This window comes from Nannospalax galili, unplaced genomic scaffold (assembly GCF_000622305.1).
Source record: "Nannospalax galili isolate Female #2095 unplaced genomic scaffold, S.galili_v1.0 scaffold1593, whole genome shotgun sequence".
Classification (NCBI taxonomy): domain Eukaryota; kingdom Metazoa; phylum Chordata; class Mammalia; order Rodentia; family Spalacidae; genus Nannospalax; species Nannospalax galili.
Genome location: NW_008332091.1, coordinates 1,135,695 through 1,145,264, shown reverse-complemented (window position 1 = coordinate 1,145,264; position 9,570 = coordinate 1,135,695).

The following is a 9,570-nucleotide window of genomic DNA, read 5'->3' as shown; positions in this document are numbered from 1 at the left end:
TCTGCTTATAAGTGCTGGGATTAAAGGTGTGCATCACCATGCTCGACTACTTTTCATTTTTAATAATTTTCTTTATTCTTGAGAATTTCATACACATATACAATGAAACATGATGATCATAATCATCCCCTAGTTCCCCTCTCCAACTCCCCCCTCAAAGCCCTTCCGAGTCCCCATTCAAAATTCATGTCTTCTTTTTTTTTTTAGAACTCAGTCTAATTAGTGCTTCACATTTGTGCATGGGTGTGGGTCCATATGCTGGAGCATGGGAAATCTACCAGTGGTCTCACATTTGAAAAAGAATAATTCTCCCTCCCCCCAACATCTATCAACTGCCAGTAGCTCCCCAGTAAGGGGTGGGGCCTGGAGAGCACATCTCCCCATCTACATTGGAACTTTGGCTGGATTGATCGCCTGCAGATTTTGTGGTGCAGGAAACCACAGCTTGGTGTGAGTTGAGTGCACTGTGTCAAGCCAGAAGACAATTTCACAGTACTCCTCCCCATCCTCCAGTGTGTAGATTCTCTCCATTTCCTCTTCCACCTCTTCCATGATGTTCTCTGAGTCTTTGTGGTCAAAAAGAGACTGGATGCTCAGTTCTAAATAAGACAACTTTATCAACACCCCACCTCTAAACTTTACTTTCTTAAAAGTCACTTTCTTTTGTATTTCACTGGAACCTGAAACCTTTTCTTACATGTAAAATGATTGCTCATGAAGTCAAAGGAATGAAGAAAAATCCAGATGATTAAGAAAATATTCCCAAGTCACAGATAAGGACAAGAAACTTCTCAGCAGGTTGGAGGGTTTGCGTTAAGTGTGACCTGACCCAGGAGCCTCCAGAAGGAAAGGACCAGCCACAGTCGCTCTACCACTCAAAGGTCTGAGTATTTGTCAGCACTTTTATTATTGGGGTTGGTGAGCTGCAGACCAGCCACTTGTACTTTTTATATGGAACTGTAAGTGTGTTCTGGAGGCTGCCTTTATTCTTTCTCACTTTGATGATTTTTAGAAAGCAAGAAATATTGTAGAAAGTTAAATGATATTATGCAAATTGCAGTGGTGGGTCACATTCTGCTCTGTAATTGTGTATGGATTTTGGTTCCGGAACTCTTCAATAGATTTTAAATTGTTGGCATTTAACTCGTCGTAGGCTGCACTATTTTTATTCCATAAGGGTTCCACGAGGTAAATAATGATTTGTTCTTAGAAATGAGTGACTTTGACTTCCAGATGGGGTCTCTTGGCTGAAGCTAGTTAGCAGAATTTCCGGTTCCTTTCCATTGGACATCTGTTCTTGGAAATGTGTCCTTTAGGTCTCACATGCTTTTTTCTAAAAATTGCTCCAAAGTGCCATGAGAGCTCCCGAACCATATTCACTTTTAGGGAGAAGACCATCCAGGTATATCTTCCTCTGGTCTTGGCAGGAGTGATGCGGGTGAGAGTGATCAACTGGTTCCCAGTGATGCTGTCAGTCCAAAATGTAGGTTGAAGACCCTCAGAAGCTTGAATCTGTATACCTGCCTGGGGAAGCCCCTTCATTCTTTGAACCCTGCCTGTGAAGACTAAGTAGTATTCCTCATTTCCTATGTAATACAGCAGTGGGCCTCATTTTTTGATAGTCTGACTAGAAAGAAATGCACTGGAAAGTCCTTAGATGTGGGAGCTACTGACCATACTGAAAGGGGAGAAGGAGGCTTCATAGTTAAAAATAAACTGAAGGCAGAAGTGGTCGCAATCTACGTATGGCACCCAGCAGCTAAAGGAGAGAGGAAAAAGGAAAATGGTCAAAGAAGGACATGTACAGCTTAGTAGAAACCGGGTGACTCTTTCCTATGCAAAGCTCATGTATTTTAGCACCAAAACTTTATTTAGTGAGTATCTTTCTATAAATTAGGCAGAACCTCTCCTCTCTCTCTCTCTCTCTCTCTCTCTCTCTCTCTCTGACTTTTAGAAATTTTCCACTGGACCTACTGGCCACTGGAGATTTGCTGTGACCAGCTCTGAAAACAATGGTCCCGGGAGCCATTTTCCTACATTTCTGGCCTTTAACAGACAAGTCTTTTGAATTCTCTTTTCTCAGTTTTGTGGTTTTCCTCCTCACTTGATTTTTCAGTCACGCTAATGTCTTTCATCTTCCTTCTGAGGTGGAGCCCCGAGGTTTCAAACATGCTTCCTGGGGTTCTTTTGCGTGAGACACCACATAATCTAGACACTTATACTGAGAACAGCCATTAGCCACTTGAAGCTTTTTAATTAGTGGAAATTTTATTTGAAGTTAAAAGTCACTTCCCCATTTACATCAGCTGCATCGTGTGTGCTCAGGGGTACATGTGAACAGTGATCATCTGAATGGCAATGATACTGTTAACTTCTGGACTCACACATTTGCATTGACTACACTGAAATGGATTATTTCCAGTGTTAAACATTCCATCGAATGACCCCAACAAGGATTACTTCCGATGCCATACAATTTTCCATTGATGGTGCTGATCTGAACCATTTCTGGTGTCATGCATGTTCCCCTTACATTGCATATGTGATCTAATTCCAGTTTCTCACAGGTCTCCACTATCTCTCATCCCCAAGGCATAGATTTGGACCATCAGGCCCACAATTCTCCTGGGCTGTGTCACATCCAGAGTTCAAGCCCTGTGAAGGGAGATTTGGATCACTTACCTGCATCATCATGCAACTGCTGGCTCTCGGGTAGATGAATAGTCAAGCTGTTTGGCACCTGTGTGTGAAGAAGAGTAAAGAGCAGCTGAGAGAGAGCAGAGGGTTCTCTGGTTGTTGTTTTTCTTCTCCAAAGTGCATGGGATTAAATTCATAGATCCAATGAGCTTAATTGACTTCTATGAAGCCTGTGGTCCTCCCACCACCCCCCCTGCCCCCATAGATCCTCTTAGCTCTTGGCTGACTCTGATGGATGATTTGCTTTGTGAGCATGCTGCTTTTCTATTGCAGTGATTGATCAATATATTACCTTCAATTTTCATCTCTCCTTGCTGTATCGTCTGAGAAGTGCTGATTCTTCCTTTAATTGTGTGGGTTCAAAAGTTTTCAGAGGTTACCCCTGGGGGATCTCAGGCTCTCCAGCTGAGTTTTGCTTTATGGCTCTGCAGACACAGAACTAAAATTTCTGAACAGCTACAACAATCCGCCATAGTTTTTTCTTGCCATTTGAGAGTTTGAAAATGGTTCTTTCCATTGGTTGCTAATCACAAGCAGTAAAATCACTCCAAATCAAGAAATCCAACTTGCTTTTTTCCTGGTACCAACTGGCACATGGGTTATCGTATCTGGTATTTAAAGAATCGATATGAGTTCTGACATTCTTTGCCTCTCTCTGGGTCACTGCCTTTTTCCTTTTATATTCTGGGGAAAATTTTGACAGGTAAAATTTGTAATTTTATTCAATCCAGTAAAAAATTCCACATTTTAATCTCAATATTATTAAAGGGTAGCTTCAGCAATTCTCATTCTGACCTTGCTCATCCAAACTGCCTTATTTCTGACGCTGAAAGGAAGGCTATTTTAAAAACAGTTTTGCCTAATGAAAGTCTAATTATTTCTTTTGTTGAATGTCATTTCTCAACTTTGGGAATCTTTTAATGCTAATGAGGACAGACAATTCCCCAGAGGTCCCCTTGTCCTTCACACATCGACGTCCTGTTGTAAACTTGGAGTGAGCCCCTCTGTGCACCTCATTGTTAACGCTCCTGATAATCCTGCACAGAAAGAGCTACCCTTTCTCTTCTATCAGCATTCCATTTCTGGAGACTCGAATTATCAAATCCCGTGCAAGAGTATTAGAGTTCTTCAAAATGCCTTATTGCCTCAGGAATTCTGGTTTTGTGTTGGCATTTGGACACACATTTATTTTGTTATTTTTTCCCCTTTGTGGCTAGAGGCACAAGTAATCCATATAAAGAGGGAATTATTTAACGCAAGTTTCCCTGCTTCTCCATCTTTGTCAGTTGAGATTTCAGAAGATGAAGAAGAGAATTAAGTGAAAGTGTACAGGTGTTGTCGGCACACCCCCAGAACAAGAAGAAAGAGGCATGTGTGCCATGACAAGGCTTTCGGATTATTCAAACAACACTGCAGGACCCTGCTTAAATTTGAAATCCAGATAAATAATGAGTAATGCCAGTTAAATATGCCCAAACACTCATAATTTAGCAGAAATTTAGATTTAGTTGTATGTTCTGTGAACAAGAAACTCTTTTTATGATTCAGAAGTGCACATGGGAAAGAGAAGAGTGGTTTAATACATTTCACACCTATGGGTTCAGCAGATAGTTCAGGAGCACATTGCAGCTCTGTAAAAGTATGAGTGAGAAAGCAAAAGTCAGGATAAGTGAGGTGTGGTGGCCCACGCCTGTAATCTCCACACCTGGGAGGCAGAGACAGGAGGATCCCCATGAGTTCAAGGCTAGCCTGTGCTATATAATGAGACTCTACCTCAAAAACTGAGAGGAGAGAGACAGAGAGGGGAGCATGGAGGCTGGGTATGTAGTTCAGTTGGTAGAGTGTTTGCCAGAATGCCCCAGTGCTGTATATACTAGGCATGGTGGTACACACCACAGCTTGAACACGGAGGTTGGGGATCAGAAGTACAAGACTGTCCTTGAGTACCAAGCAAATTTCAGGTCAGCTTGGGATACGTGACACTCTTTAAAAAGTAATAAAGTCAAGATAGCTAACAGACTTAGTGTTGTAGGGTAACCAGTGTATTTTTATTGTCAACATGTTCTTTCCTTGAGCTCATAGGGGTTCTGACATTATGTATCAAAGCACTTGATGCCACCATTACTGTGACACATGTTGGGAGGCAGCAAGTTATGGGAGGAAAAATATATTTAGACTCAGAAGTAGTGGCCTTCAGCCCAAGCCTGGAACTGCCCATGTGCCCTAACCTACTGGGACTTAAGTAGTGCCTGGAAAAGGAAAGTGTGGCCTTGTCTACTTCCCAAGATCTTTGTGTGGATCTTGATGATGTGTGGGTCTTGATGACATGTGGGTCTTGATGATGTGTGGATCTTGATGTGGATCTTGATGATGTGTGGGTCTTGATGACATGTGGGTCTTGATGACATGTGGGTCTTGATGATGTGTGGATCTTGATGTGGATCTTGATGATGATGTGGATCTTGATGATGTGTGGGTCTTGATGATGTGTGGGTCTTGATGTGGATCTTGATGATGATGTGGATCTTGATGATGTGTGGGTCTTGATGATGTGTGGGTCTTGATGTGGATCTTGATGATGTGTGGGTCTTGATGATGTGTGGGTCTTGATGATGTGTGAGTCTTGATGATGTGTGGATATTGATGTGGAACTTGATGAATGTGCATCAAGACTGGGAAGGAATACATTTATCTGTATCTTTCTAGCTGTGAGTTCTAGCATGAGAGAATAGACCTGTTTCATTCACTCTTTCATTCATGCCTCCTACCAAGTACCTAACACATAGCTGAGTTTAAAACAGAAACATTGTTGAGAGAATGCATGTATTCTAAGCACACACAGTGGTAAGCCTAGCAAGTCATATAGAACACAGAACTGCAGATTGCCTATGTATGTGTGTGTATGTATACATGTGTATACATATGTATATATGTATGCGTGTTTGTATGTGCATGCGTATATGTGTATATGTACATGTGCATTGTGTGTATGTGTGTGTACGTGTGTGTATGTGTGTCCACATGCATCACTTAATGAAAAGATGGCTGTTGTAACAAACCAAAGAATGCACTCAAGTTAAAAATTGAGTTCTCAGCAAATCCCAAATTCTTGTTCCAGATCATTGAATGGTTCTCTTCTAAGTAACTGCTACTGGGATTCAGGGAAGTTTATCTTGTGGCTTTCCCATTTTAACCAGGTATCTTCCAAGACAGGTTGGAAAGAAAGCACAAGTGACAAGATCCCAGCTGCCTTGTGAGCTCTTTTGCCCCCTGTAGACTGTCAGTCATGTCTTCTATTATTCCCTGTCAAGATCTAGTTATATCATTCCATGTGGAGGCAGAGTCCAGAAACTGCCACTATGGGCTGAGAAATTACTTTCTTCTGTTTTTAATTTTATTTTCATTCATGTGGATGTATTTCATTGTCCCTCCACTCAAGAGAAGGTGTCTCATTGCTTTAAGTTGGAGAATCATGTGACCATCCTCAAACAAACTGTAGGACATTCTTAAAGACCCACGGACTATTGTACAGTCACTTCCTGTTCACCTTGTTGGTGAGGGAGAGGTTTGTTACCCTTAGGTTATAAGGATTGTCAAACACCAACATCCAGCACTGGAAGAGAGACCAATGGTAGGCAGCTGATAAACCACAAGTACTTGGCACAGAGGAGAAATATAGCACACCAGGCAAGGCCACCATACACATTATGGTGATGATTTGCATATGCTAATGCATGTCTTTCAGTAGGAGCTGTGGGATGTTTGAGGTGTGAATAAGGTAAGTGACCATTGTTCAGAGGACGATGTGATAGGCTTGTTTGAATAATTTTGTGAGCAGACAGTAAATATTTATCCCTGAAGGAAGCCTGCTACTCAGAGATAAAAGCTGTGCCCTGTGTTTGATGAGGACAAGTGCTTTGCCGGGTGACCTTATCTGCAGGAGCAAGTAGGAAGGGAAACTTAAGGGTATGTAACTTGAGGCCTTTTGTCTTTCCCAGACGTCAATGCAGCACATAATATCAGTGTAGGACCCTGAGACCCTCTTCATTCACCCGCTACACCCCAATCCCTCCAGACCCCCACTAATTGCTCTTTTAGCTTCTGTAAAATTTTTGGCTGCTGCTTTAGTGATGCCTAGACATGCCCTGGCATGCCCTGTCCCCCGCCTGCTATTCCCCCCCTTCCAGGAAACTATAGATTAAGCAAGCCCGCACATGAAAACTGCCCTCAGAGGTAAAAATGGAGACTCCTGGACCCACAGATAACAGTCAGCACATTCCACAGCCCTGAGAATAGCACCTACAAATAAGAAACTTCCAGGGCTGCATCTTATGCATCCAATCAGTTTAAAATTATGTTGGCGCGAGCAGGCGCCTTGAACCAACCAAAATGTATCTTCGGTATCCTCCTCCTCTCTTTGTCTAAAACCTATAAAAGGCTCCACTCTCCCTATAAACCTATAAAGGCTCCACTCTCCCTAAAACCTATAAAAGGCTCTCAGCACGGATCTGTTGAGTTGGTGAGGTCTGAGAGCCCGCGCTTAAGCCCGAATAAACCATAAACCTTTGCTTTTGCATTTTGGTGTGTTGGGTCTTCGGAGGTCTTTTTGGGGTCCAGTGGATGAGATACAACACTTGGGGGCTCTCCCGGGATCCCCTCAGAGATCCCCGAGAGGAACTGACCCCAAAAGTTTTGTGATCAACTGGCCGGGTAAGTTTTTGTAAAACTGTGTGTGTGTGCCTGTCTTCTCTATGCTTTCACTTTGGTTGCGGCGATCTGATCTCAGTTTTTCTTTGTCTCTGAAACGCTAGCGAGGCCACCTGGAGGATTCGGGAGAAGTCCCCATCCTCGTTGGGGTGGGTGTTCCCCATTGGACACCCCACCAGGACACTAATCCATCTGAAACCTCAGAGGACCTCGCGACCCTGTTGGGACACGTGCGTTCTATCTGTACGGTCTTTGGCACAATCGAGCCAGAGAATCCACACAGCCGAGAGTCCAGACCATCTGAAAGCTGCGGTAGTTTATTTTGGGCCTTCTGTCTGTCTGTGTCATTCTTGTGTCTTGTGATCTTCGTTCTAATTTCTTTGTTGATGAAACGGACGGGACTGATAAATATTATGGGCAACACCCCATCTTCCCCTCTAGATCTTACACTAGTCCACTGGGGGCACGTTAAGATAATTGCCCATAACAATAGTGTAGATGTAAAGAAAAAGAAATGGACAACTTTATGTTCAGTTGATTGACCCTCCTTCAATGTTGGATGGACCCTGAAGGGACTTTTAACCTGAGTTTGATTTCCAGGGTAGAGGACCACGTCTTCCGCCCAAGAACAGGCCACCAGGACCAGATCCCATACATCGTGACCTGGCGAGGCCTCATCGAAGGACCCGATGCCCCCCCGTCAAGTCCTTCCTTCCCCCGATTAATCCAACTGCTCCCCCTCCACCTCTGTAGGTCCTCCCTCTCAGACCAAAGGTGGAAGAGAAACCCATTCTCCAGGGAGGCACAGAGGAGAATGACATCTTTCCCCTGCCCTACTCCTCTCAGACGGGCACCTTGCCAATGGTGCCACAAGTGCAGGCCCCACCTCCTAACCCTGAGGAGCCACCATCACTTCCACAGGGACCTGCACAGGCCACATGGAGCCGGAGGGGGATGGCCCCCCAGCTTGACACCATTGTCCTCCCCCTCTGGCCAGCAGGGACCCCAGATGGAAAGGGTAATCAGCCCTTTCATTACTTGCCATTTGCCACCAGTAATCTTTACAATTGGCGCTCACAGAATGCGCCTTTCTCTGAAAACCCCAGGGACTTGATTAACTTATTGGAAACTGTTCTCTTCACTCACCAGCCCACCTGGGACGATTGCCACCAGCTCCTGAGTGTCCTGTTCACTACTGAGGAGCGAAACAGGATCCTGGAGGCAGCCCGGAAATTGGTTCCAGGCCCCACCGGGGACCCTACCACAGACCCAGGCATCATTAATGCCAGCTTTCCCCCTAGCCATCCCAACTGGGACTACAACACAGCAGAAGGTAAGAAGAGGCTCCTGGTCTACCACCAGACTCTGTTAGTGGGTCTCAAAATGATGGCTGGAAAACCTGCCAATATGTCTAAGGTCTATGATGTCAGACAGGGGCCCGAAGAGAGCCCAGCCTCATACTTAGAGAGGTTACAAGATGCCTTCTGGCGGTTCACTCCATATGACCCAGAAGTGGAGGAATCAGCTCAAACTGTGATGTTTGCTTTTGTTAACCAGGCAGCCCCTGACATCAAGAGAAAGTTATAATCTTTAGATAGACTAGGAGAAAAGAACCTTAGGGACTTAATAGCAGTGGTGGAAAAGTAGATAATAGAAGGGAGACAGCAGAACAAAGAGAGGAAAAAAAAGAAAAAAGACAGGAAGCAAGCCTGACCAGGGTCCTGGAGAGACAACAGGCCCACCACAAGAAGGACCACAGAGAGATATTATTAGCAACCAACCCTCAGTACAGAGGGAGCTCATTGGTGGGATCCAGACCACGAAATAAGGTAGGGAAAAACCAGTGTGCATACTGCAAGGAGGAAGGGCACTGGGTGAAGGACTGACCCAAGAAGAATAAGCAATCAGCTAAGGTATTACCAGCTCTAATTGGGGGTGAAGACAGTGACTAGGGGAGATGGGGCTCAGGTCCCCTCCCTGAGCCCAGGGTAACCCTGAAAATAGAGGGGAAACCAATTGAGTTTATGGTGGATACTGGTGCCCAGAATTAGGTTTTATTGGAGCCAAGAGGGCCAGTGTCCTCCAGAACTACATGGGTACAGGGGGCAAAAGGAACAAAGCTCTATTCATGGACTACCCGAAGAACAGTAGATTTAGGGAAGGGCC